This window comes from Peromyscus californicus, unplaced genomic scaffold (genome assembly GCF_007827085.1).
Source record: "Peromyscus californicus insignis strain IS unplaced genomic scaffold, ASM782708v3 Scaffold_19__1_contigs__length_69161282, whole genome shotgun sequence".
NCBI classification, from domain to species: Eukaryota; Metazoa; Chordata; class Mammalia; order Rodentia; family Cricetidae; genus Peromyscus; species Peromyscus californicus.
Window position 1 is genome coordinate 17,906,411 of NW_026294491.1, and position 12,498 is coordinate 17,918,908.

The 12,498-nt window shown below is 42.0% G+C and overlaps 1 long non-coding RNA gene across 3 annotated transcripts in view; it reads left to right on the forward strand.

The window, feature by feature from the left end:
* Positions 1–12,498, forward strand: part of LOC128114624 (uncharacterized) — a 217,728-nt gene that overhangs the window by 8,434 nt on the left and 196,796 nt on the right. For all 3 annotated transcript variants that reach the window (XR_008219835.1, XR_008219837.1, XR_008219836.1), the window contains exon 4: positions 6,685–6,851. This is a non-coding gene — a long non-coding RNA (uncharacterized LOC128114624). The remainder of the gene's footprint in view (positions 1–6,684; positions 6,852–12,498) is intronic.

Sequence of the window (12,498 nt, forward strand, 5' to 3'; positions counted from 1 at the left end):
AGGGCCCCTGGCAGTGGAACCAGGATTTGTCCTTGGTGCATGAACTGGCTTTTTAAAGCCCATTTCCTATGGTAGGATACCTTGCTCAGCCTTCATGCAAGGGGGAGGGGTTTGGTTCTGCCTTAACTTGATATGGCAGACTTTGTTGACTCCCATAGGAGGCCTTACCCTCTCTGAGGAGTGGATGGGGGGGGTGTGGTGGGGGAAGGTGGGGTGGGACACGGGGAGGGGAGGGCAGAGGAACTGTGGTTGACAAGTAAAATGAAAAAAATTTAGAATAAAAAAAGAGAAAATACACACACACGAAGAAATGCTTGACCATTCTCAAATCTAGACATAATGAAATAGCTACATTTTATTACTTTTGTCCCCTGCCTTTTGTGTGTGTGTGTGTGTGTGTGTGTGTGTGTGTGTGTGTGTGTGTGTGTGTGTGAAGGCTGGGTGTGTTGACATTGCATTTCTTCCTCAATCATTCTCCATTATATTTTCGGAGTGAGTGTCTCTCATTTAACCTGAAACCAATTAGGCTAGATGGATGGACTGGCTAGATAGCCCAGAGATGCCCACTTCTCTGCCGTTGCCAGCACTAGGGTTGCAGGGATGTGCTGCCACACCCACCTTTTCTAGCATAGATGCTGGGGATTGAACTCAAGTCATCATGTTCACACAGCAACGATTGTACTGACTGAACACTGACCAGCAGCTCCCCAGCTCCTGTTTTATTATCACTAGTGTTAAAAAACCTCAAACAAATCAGCCTGAAAGGTGAGCTATTTGAAGCCATAGTTGGTCATGTGTGTCTCACTGGGTCTTAACTATGCTCAGCCTTTAGTAAGTCGTTGATATTGACAAGACAGTCACTCCTGAAGATGAACACAATCCGTTTGTCCTGGCTAAGTTTTATGTCAAGTTGACACAAGCTAGAGGTATCTGAAAGGAGGGAACCTTAACTGAGAAAATGCCTTTCTAAGATCCAGCTGTAGAGCATTTTCTTAGTTAGTGATTGGCGGGGGAGGGCTTAACCCATTGTGGGTGGTGCCACCCCTAGGCTGGTGGTAAGGCTGAGAAAGTCAGTAAGCAGCACCCCTCCATGGCCTCTCTCTCAGCTCCTGCCTCTAGGATCCTGCCCTTCTGGGGTCCCTGCCCTGACTTCCTTCAGTGATGAAGATTGATGTGGAAGTGTGAGCCAAATAAACCATTTCCATTCCAAGCTGCTTTGGTCATGATGTTTCACCACAGCAGAAATAACCCTAACTAAGATGTCATGCTTTGTTCTAAAGACAGTTTGGGTAAAATTTTATATTCAAGGAAGTTAATTTATATTTAAACTTTTATAGTTCATGATGCAAATTTAAAAGCATAAGTATTATCATTCTTAAGGCATGTAATTTCAGGCTTATGTAATGAAAACAATAAATCTTCTGAAATGTAAGCTATCATTATTGAGATAATATGTTGAACATTTTTTTTTCAGAAGATTCACAGAACCTTTAAACTTTGGCACAGCATATCATTCTTGTGACTATTTATGTACTAGACTACAACAAATGGAAAATAATTGAAGAATAACACATTTTGTGCATTTGCTTTTTTACATAAATAAACTCATGGAGAGATAGGATATAATATGACATTATCAAAATCTTTGTGGCTAAATTTAGTTTTAATAGGATTTCAGGTCTGTTGTCTTTTGACAGCTGGAAAATCTTTGATTAATCTTTGTGAAAAGAAATTAAACTTTAAACCTTATATACCAGAGAAAAGGCTGCTAAGGTGCACAGAGATTAAGCTTATTAACTCCAAGATTAATCAGTCAACATTAGCAAATTCACAGTTAGAATACAATGCTGATAAATGCGTAATCCTTAAATGATATTCCAATTCGATTTACCATATTTGCTAATTCCCGAGTCATAATGATTCATTATAACTCTGATAGCCTGAATTTCTCTCACAGAGATTTCAATTTGCACTCTTCACCTGCTTTAAGTTTTAAGATAGCACGTCGGGGTGATCTGCTAACATGAGCTTAGAGAACAATTCTTCAAAGACAGAAAGCTCCAGGGTTTCGCAAAGCAGTGGACTCGGCAGCATTCTCAAAACCTGATGGCAAGGGATGAATACATCTGGGCTCCATTTCCAGAATGTTTAACTTTTCCCTGTAGAATCTTGTATAGTTATTTTCCCTGCAAAACCTTGGTTTTCTTGTTTTAAAAATATTTAGTTTCAAATTTTTATGTGTGTGTGTGTGTGTGTGTGTGTGTGTGTGTGTGTGTGTGTGTGTGTGTAGTATGTGGGTGCCTGCAGAGGCCAGAAGAGGGCACTGGATACCATGGAGCTAGAGTTACAGGCAGTTGTGAGGCATTGAAGTTGTTGCTGGAGACAATAACTCCCATTCTTTGGAAGAACAGCAAGTGCCGTTAACTGCTGAGCCATCTCTTTAGTCCAGTAGACCTTGGTTTTCCTAGCAGTAAAATGGGGCTATGTGAGGCTCCTCTATCATAGCCTCATTGCAAACACCAATGGAGCAATATACCTTGTGACACTTTGTGGTAGTGAAGTCATTGTCATGTGGAAAATAAACAATAATCGTTTGTTATTATTTTTATGAACATGGCGGTAATATTTTCAGAGCGAGGGGTTAGTTGAGTCTTTTGACAGTTATGTAGATATAAATGTGCCCATGCTTGAGTGTGTGGTCCTTGGATGAAGCAAATGGCAGACACGTTAGGGTTGGTCCTCACAATTTCGTCTTATTGCTAGAATTTATAATGCAAATATAAAATACTACTTATAATAACGAAGATCCCCACGAAGAAATCATATCTGTAATAATGGGTATAATTACAATGGATGAATGGCATCATTAGGATTGTGATGGCTATTTAAAAAGCAAGTTAGAAAATATTAACGTTATGTATGTGTTAATCTAGAGTGTTTATGCCAATACGGAGCCACGACTGTGGGAAAGTTATTAGATAGCAATCAAGAAATTTTTATTGTCTGAAAAGTACCCTGCATGGAGGGAAGCCAGAGAAATGGGCTTGTCTGAGAGCAGCAGATATATCCAGGAAGAGAAGTGTCAGAAGAGTGCAGGACATCCCACTGGGAGTCAGCATTCTGGGCTCCTTTCATATCACGCAGTGTGGCTGACGATTAAAACCTGACAAAGCATCTGTTAAAGTAATGCAGAGATCATTTGCATGCAGGCAGGGGCACCCTGAAGACACACCCCTATTGTGTGTATAAAAGGAACCAGGAAAACACAATGACTACACTGAACTTGGAACTGCAACTGAAATATCAAGGCCTCTTCACCCTTCCAGATTGAGGTAGATACATTCATTACAAACTGGTCATCAGATAGGAAGAAAGATGGAGTTACCTGGACTGCGTGATTCTTTCAGGGATGAAAATATGAAGTGAACAAAGAGGAAAATGATAAAGATCCAGAAGTTAATTTTCACAGATAACTTGTTCTATGTCTTTTTCCACATAAAAAATACCTTGCTTTGTTACAGGACATATGCTTCAATTTGACCAGTGTTTTGAAGTCACGTAACATGAGTAGAAGATTTCATAAATGCAATGAACAGGCTTGGGGTTGTAGGGGAAGCTGGGCAATGGATCTGGATCGTCAAAGGCTTGTAGTGGAGAAGGAATAAGAAGAGTTTGGGAAGAATATGTGATTTGAAGTACATTACCACACACACACACACACACACACACACACACACACACAATTCCAAATAAGTAGTACCTTTTCTGATGAGGCCCAGGGCAACAATCTCTGGCTATTTTCAAAGACAGTGTAATCTCGTCCACTTAGGCTCATCTTATTATGTAATGGCAGTCATTCATCTATCTGTCCAGGCATCAAACATTTATAGACAGTCAATTATACCAGGCACCTACAAAAGTGAGCTAACCTTTTATGGAGTTCATAGTGTAGGAAAGGAAGATACCACACTATACTGTGGCTTTATTTACTTGCCTCAGCACTAGGACCGGAATATGTGAGGAGAGTAGGAACGTGAATGGAAGACTAGTATAAGTATAATCGGTATTAAGGTTGGTTTAAAGATGATCCATTTGGAAGCACAGAGTTTTAGGTCTCAGAGGTCATGAGATTGACCGCTTCCATTGCACACAGAGAAAAACATGTGAGGAGATGGATGATCAACTCAAAGCAACATGGTTTATTGGCAACTGAACTGAGAGTTGAATCCACCCCAGGGTGTTTCAGCTCCAATTTGTTCTCCTTCTGATCAAGCCGGTTGCCTAAGGAGGGTTAATGGTTGATATAAATGTTTTATGGAGGGTTGGTGCCAAAGAACACATGCCTAGATTGTCGTTTCAAAGGGAAATAAATTAATGATATGAGCAACTTAATGGAAGGCACCAGATTAGAAGGAGATTAACTCTGCAGAGAGCAGCAAGGAGCAGGTCCGGCTTTATGAAGATACTGTCTTACAAATTAGGGAGTCGATATTTGCTGTGACTGATGTGAGCATTAAGAGACTGAGGCAGATGCGCAGAGCCAATGGAAGGGTATCCAGGCCCACTTAGGGGTGTTTTCAATGGAGTTTCATCCCTTAGCAAACTGAAAAATCCATCAATAAGGCTGAATTAAAGCTTGTTGGCCACTCCCTCAACTTTTTTTTTTTTTTGGCCAGACAAGAATATACAGACCTGTTAAACAGCTATTATTAAAATAACATCAAGATGATAACAGGGTCTGTTATGTTAGAACATTCTGGAAGCTGGACACCTACTGTACCACGGATTAGCTGTTGGCTTTGGAGAAGTTGCTAAACTCGACCAAGGCTCAGTTGTTTCATATATAATGTGAGATATACAATGTGAGACTATTTAGAGATCCCTGTAGGCTTAAAAACCCGGTCTTAGGAATAGACGATATTTGCTTGCACAAAAAGTACCACATAAATGGTTAGCTGAACCATGTGTTCTACGTGATAAGCCCTGGTAAATAAAGTCGTTGATAGGCAGGAATAGAAAGAAAAAAAATGATAGCCCACTCATTTTAATGAGTACCCTGACAGTATATATACAAAATGGTTTATTATTAAACCATTGCACTAGTAGAGAAATTGGAAAAATCACAATAAAAAATTTCAATTTTCCATTTCACTAACTTTATTGAATTGCCAAGGCATATGACAGCAGCCAGAGTTGATACATTAAATGTGGATGTTTAAGAACAAAGTTAATATGTGATATTGTTGTTTTCCCTTTTAGCTCTCTGCTGCTAACCCCTCTAACATTAAATAAATCTTCTTTCTTTGCTTATTGCCAAAAAGCACATATTTTTGATAGTTTGAGTATGTTTCCAGCTAATTCTTCATTTTTCTGTAAAGTCAGTAAATCACTGTGGATTCTTTTTTTTTTTTTCAATGCCAAGTGTAATACAATGTTAATGTTCCCTGGGTTTCCAGCATCTGGCTTCTGGCTTCTATTTTCAGTTTATGATCCTGGCATCTATATTTGGTAAAAGTCTGCTTATGTTTTTCAAATCTGATGTAAAGCAATTTTACAGCAGAGCGTTTCTGAATTGAACCTAAAGCAAACAGAGTTATCATAATTCTAGCTATATGCTTCCTAAGGAAGCAACAGAATGCTTTTTAAAAACAGAGCCTTGCTCTCTGCCTCCATGTATCGTTGTATGTCTGTGTTTATACTGCGGACGTTAATATCCTCACCCTTTGAGCTGATGCTAGTACAGAGAGCCAGTGTCTCCTCTCTCTGACTGCTCTGGGTTTCCACGCTAGCTAGCACGGGTGAATGTCTTTTTCTGGGACTCAGGCTCTGTTTTCTCTGTTGGCTCTTGACATTTCCTAACTGCAGGGGGTCTTGGGCTGCATCATAGTCCAAAGATCAGCCATTAATTGAGTAAGTTTGTTGAGAAGTAAAACTCACACAGTCCTATTTTAAACCATATACAATAAAAATATTATATATATTTATATATAATTTTTATTTAACAGCTTCTGAGGAGAGGTTGGGGAGATGGCTATTAGTAAAGAGTTGGCCCTTGGGGCCCGAATTCTATCATCAGAACTCAAGCTAAAAAAAGCAGCTGGGCATACTGCAATACATCGTGAAGATCTTCTGTTGAAAATGAAAGAACACGACCCAACCCAAAACCAAAACAAGGATCACCCTGGTAGAAGTAGAAGCCAGGATGCTAGGTTAGGCTGAAACCACATTGGTTGGATAACTTCTTTTTAAAAAATAATTGTGTGTGTGTGTGTGTGTGTGTGTGTGTGTGTGTGTGTGTGTGCGCGTGCATGAGTGTGCATAAGCATGCATAATGGCATGCCACTTCAAGTGTGTGGAGATCAGAGGATCAGGCATTGGTTCTCCCTTCCATCTTGTGGGGTCTGAGTGACCAAGCTGTCTTCAGGCTTATGCAGTGAGCGTTTCACCCACCAAGTCATCCTTCCTTATCCAGGAAATTCTCTTCTGCTGCAGGGTGGGGAGCTCTCTCATTTCCACCACCGGAGGCTCCGTGGTTCCCGGTTTGCAGACCACTCGTCTCAGTATCTTTTGCTGAGCAGATAAATCAATTCCTGCCTGCTGACGTTTCTTCAGCCACGTTGTTACATTTTGTGTGGTTATTTAACTTTCCCAGAGTATAATTTGTTTTTCTCTTATCTCTCTCAGAGTAAGAAGAACAGCTTGTATCTTGGAGGGAAGCCAAATCAAAATCCACACAGAACAAGCCAGCACTTGGCTTGGCAGTGGAGCGCTCTCTTCACAGTTGTGGGTCTGTCTCCGATTCTTTTTGGGTCCTTTCACCTCAGGAGAGGAAAGCATTTGGGAATTTGGACGTGAGTAGATGCTTAAGTCTAAGTGGGAAGAAAGTTGGACTTTTGCTTTGCGAGGGCCACATGCTGGCGCCACCCTGGTGACATTCCACTATCACAACACTCAGGGTGGCTTACGAGACAGTGTGTGCTGTTCCCCAGGAGCAATGTTTGCTTGCTGTGCCTGTCTGATAGGCTTCTAAAAGACTCACAACACGGGCTCCACCTGTTCAAGCTCTATCATGTAGCAACATTTAAAACCACAGTGGGATTGAAATCACACCCTGCTCCACTCCCTCTGGAAGACTCCACTCAGTACCCAGGCAGTCGTGCAAGGGAGAGGGAGCCAGGCTCTTTCAATCAATGCCAGTTTGGGACTAATTACACGGAGAATGATGGGTGACAACATGACCCACACTGCAGCGATCGGCTGGGTGTGACGTTTTCCTTCAGCTCATTGCTGATTCCTCTGATTAGTAGCCAGCATGACTCAAGAAGTATGTGTTTCCACCGGTGTTGGTTGTCTCACATGACCAAGGGTCCTTTGATCCAACACTCTCCATCCGATGATGGTTGTGTTTCTCAATAGGTCCTACAATCAGGAACTACACGTTTCTCTCAATGTGGACTAAATATTTTATAAGCTTATATAACACACACTTTACAAAGGAATTTTCTTCAGCCAATATCTGTTGTAAAGCCCTGGCATGATTCAAATATGGTCCATGTGTGGCACTCAGAGGACAGCCTTGGGTACTGGTCTGGCCTTCACCTCCATCTTGGTTGAGTTAGGATATCTTGTTCACTGTTGTGTATGCCAGACTAGCTGGCTCATAGGCTCCCAGGAATCTCCTCTCTGCTTCCCATGTTGAAGGAAGGCTAGGATCATATCTGTGTGCTACGGTGTCTTGGCTTCAAGTGGGTTCTGGGAAATCTGAACTCAGGTCCTCATGCTTTGTGGCTAGTACTTTCTCTAATGAGTCATCATGTTTTTGACATACTAAATATTCCTTAAAATGGCAACATGAGAAATAAAATGAATGTTAACAAAAACTATCCCCAAATCTTAAAAATGTCTAGCAAATCTCTTCCAGCACTAACTGCTGTTAACATGCACGTAGTTAAGAAGAAATGGTCTTAAATGAGTTGGTAAGTCTGGGGCATCAACTCTTTGCTTAATTTTTCAGCAAAATGATTTTTTGAAAACTAGCCAGGTTCCCCAAGGATCCCCTTTTCACAGCAGACCAGAAGCATGTCTGTGTGGTGTCAGAGAGGCATCCGATGGGAATGTTGGCCTGGCCTGGCACTGTGAACCCAGGAGAGGTGTCTATAATTGTCTTCATCCCTGCTGATGGCCATGCTTTTCTGAATGTTCCATTAAGGAAGGACATGGGCTGTCTTCTTTACTGACTCTTTCTCACAACGTTCTAGCATTTTCTTGACCTTGGATGTCCTTCCTCACCCCCAATGTTCCTTGTTACTGTCTTGCTTATTTAATTCTTAACTAATTTCCTTGTACTTTATTATATATATATATATATATATATATATTTACATGGTGTGTATACACATATAAGTCACACACATACATATTATATATACTTTAAGATTGTCAGTGGTTCCTTCACTTATGAGGTCTGGGATAGTTTGCTTATATATGTATGCACGGTTTCACTGTGTAGCCCAGGCTGGGCCTCAAACATGCCACATAGCCTGGAGTGCTCTCTAACTTGTGAACTTCACTCAGTCTCCTGCGACCTGATTACAGGTAAATGCTGCAGTTCACAGCTCACCCTGTAGACATCTGTGTTGCACTCTGATTTCTTTCTCATTTCCATCTTCTGACAGATTGTTCCTTCTCAACGTCCTCTGAAGTTTCGCTTGCAATCCGCCCCTTGAATGCGCCGAAGAGTTCTGCACCAATGGCTTTGGTAAAACTGCCATTGGTTTACTGATGCTTGATTTCAGAAAAAGGGGCTGCAGCTTTGTTGTCTGTGGTGGTTTGAAAGAAAATGGCCCCCAAAGGGAGTGGCACTGTTAGGAGGTGTGGAGTAGGTTTGGTCTTGTTGGAGGAAGTGTGTCACTGTGTGTTGGCGGGCTTTGAGGTCTCTTTTCTCAACCATCACTCAGTGGGACAGTCAGTTGACTTCCTGTGGCCTGCAAGATGTAGCACTTTCAGCTCCAGCACCAACTCTGCCTGCATGCCACCATGCTCCCATCATGATGATAAGGGACCGAACCTCTGAAACTCTAAGTGAGCCACCCCAAATGTCTTCTTTGTAAGAGTTGCTATAGTCATGATGTCTCTTCACAGCAATAAAAACCCTAAGGCATTGTCCATATGAAGAAAACACACACACACACACACACACACACACACACACACAAAGCAGTCATTTAGAATCTATTTAGAATATCCTTGTTTGATTTCTTATTTTGGCAGTTTGGAAGGGTAAGAAGTCACTATGTAGGAACTGGAAAGATGGCTCAGTAGCTAAAAGCATGAACTGCTTTTGCAGAGGACTGAAGTTTGGGTGTCTCACCCTTAGGTGCCTCACCATAGCCTCAACTCTAGCTGCAAGGGATCCAACACCCTCTTCTGGTTTCTTCAGGCATCTGCATTCATGTGCATACCTCCATCCCTCACCCATGCCTCATACACATAATTTTTGAGAAGTCACTGTGTCATGGCAACAGAGATTCATCAGAAGTCACACAAAGTCACCGGAGTGTGATGCTCCAATTCAGTCATAGGCAGTGAGCGGTCACAGGACCAAGAAAAGCTAAACTGTCAACTCCCCACTCCCCTGAGTGTTATGGGATAAATCTTGCTTCCCATCCTTAGCCACACAAAATTCCAACCCTGAGGGTGTCAGAATGTAGCAGTATTCCAGAGAAAATGTCTTTGAAGGTGCTAGATGCATAAAAGAATACCATCAGAGCTGGACTGTAACCCCACCATTTGACTGGTGTCCTTTGAAGAAGAGACGGGTATGAAGAGAGACATAAGGGGACTGTGGGTAAGGAACGGTAATGCTGTGAAGAGGCAGAGAGATGAAGGTTTGCGCAAGGCTGAAGGGAGCCTCGGGAGGGACTGAGCCCCCCTGAGGAATTGGTCATCCACCTGCACCATGGTGGGAAAATGAACACAGATGGTGCTTGCTGCCTCTGCTGAGAGGCTTGGATGCCAGGATGAGGTACATAGTTCTTGTGGCATCGCAAATTTGAAAGGATTATTGGTGAAGAGATGAAACCCTTAACTGATGCTTCTGTTTGGAGTAACTGGAATCCTGTCCCATGAGAACTTCTCCTTAGTTAGAAAGCTTGAATTTTGAACTCTTCCTCCTTGCCCTCAACAGGCTGTTTGCTCCTTTAGATGGAGCGACCACTGGCTGTGTGAGACCTCCACGTAAGAGAGTGGTGTGCGACAGGGGTCCTGCAAACATCAAAACTGGTAAAGATTGTAGAGAGCCGTGTACGGCCGCGCCGCAAAGATGGCGCCGGCATCCGGCTTCCGCCTTCCCGATGACAGGTGCTTCTTATTTGGCTAAGGCTAGGATCTGGCTTGCTTCTGTGCACCTGGACCTAATCTGGCTTGCTTGCGTATGTCTGACCCTATCGGCATTGTCCACGTGGCACTACGGGGTTGATTGCCCAGTGGCTATAAAGGGCGTGGGCTGGCTTTCCCCGAGAGAGAAGAAGATGGCTTTCCCCGGGATCAGAAGATTGTCTCAAGGTTCCTGAATAAACTGCTTGGAGAAGAGCCTGGTGCTGCGCCTTCCTTGCTGGTCGAGGCGGACGCAACAAAAGATCTGGAGAACAAGGGAAACAGCAATCTCAGGGGCTGGAGAAGTGGACAAAGCTAAGGGTGCTTACTGCTCTTCCGGAGAACCCAAGGTAGGTTCCCAGTGCCCACATCACTCATCATATAACATCCTGTAACTCTAGCTCCGGGGACTATGATGCCCTCTCCTGTCGTCCTCAGAACCTTCGCACATATACATGCACCGCCCCCACACCAACAACTAGACAAGCAAAATCATTGATGTTTAAAGGGTCTGTGACCTTACTCCAGAAAAGATTTTTTTTTAAAATTTTGCTATTCAGACAGATTTTTTTTTTTTGCGGCAGGATGGGATCTGTGTTGGCTTCAACAGAAGATATGCTAACGCAGAATGGGACTTTAAATTGTTTTCATGACAAAGGCTATAAATTATCCTAGGTGACTCAAATTATTCATGAGAGAGGAGATCTTGATTTATGCACCAGCTTTGTGTAAACTTCATTTTTTTTTGTAAAGTAAATCACTTTCCGTCGACTCACATTACAATCCAAGAACTCTTTATCTTCTTTTAAAAGTCATCTTCAGTTGACACTGGCATTTTATACTTCTCTGCAAATGTTTTGTAACCTCAGTGCATAACTTTACATGAAGCAAAGCTATTTCCAGAAACTGTGTGGGAGGCACGTGACCCTTGAACAGAGGTGACCCTGAACAATGGCTTATTGCTGGGGCTGTGGGTTCACAGAGCTGGACCCTCTGTCTTCAATGTGCTTCCTGTCTTTGGTGGATTTTGGAACACCAATGTGTTCAAAGAAGCAAACAAGCCCCCATGTGCAAATGCTTTGTTTCATGCGAATATGGGGTGTTCTTACAAAATGGAGTTACATGACTTCATGATAAATAAAACCAGGTTTCCCTTAAGGTAGGTCTTTTTCAGCAAAACCTTAAAGATGATTAATAGAATCGGTTTGTTGCCGCAGTCCAATTTCTGTGGATAGAGTTTCTATGTATTCACATCCACTACAGACCGCTCTGAGAAGAAATATGATGAGAGAATTCACTTTCCTAGGTGCATTTACCAAGCATCTAACGTGCTCACTGAATTGTATGAGGCTTTGAAAGACCAGTAAGCCATGCCGAAGGAACACTAAGAAGTCCTAATACTATAGAACCAAATGGCTGTCAGCCGTGTGGTGCACAGACAAGTAGAGAACTTGGGTCATGATGGACAGGTGCCACAGGCAGTGAATAGCTCTATTAAATACTGAATATTATTGTGTAGAAAATCTCATTAAACACCGCGGCTTGTTATGTAAGGGATTTTTTTTTTTAATATTGTACTAGCCTGTAAGTAATCAGCACATTATTGACTTGAATTGCTTTATTTAATGGAAAGCATTATTAGCATAGAAAGAGTAGTTCCCATTTTCTTTTCATATTTTTTTCCTCATTATTTCTCTGGGGCTAATACTGTTTGGATACAAAGAACATGTTAATAGTACCCACCTTGAATGCTCCTTTCGAAAACCACAAAGTATTGATTGATTCTTTGTGGGTTTTTGTGCCTAATGAAGGCTAGTCAGAATCAACAACTTTAACAACAATGTTGTAATCCCCCCGCTGTTAAAAAAACAGCAGGGAAACATTTTTTTTTAAGCCACAGAGAAATGATACCCAGTTAGAGGCAAATGAGCACTTTCCAACAATAAGATCTTCCAAATGACTGCGTTTATATCCTTCTCTTAATCCTTGACGAAGATCTCACAATGAAAAATATCTCCGTATAATGAAGACTGCTGCTAACAGGAACATGATAATACAAGGCAGGGTGCCATCTGCTAGAAAAATGCTGGGACCTCTAATTTCACTATTGTCGGGAGCCCATCA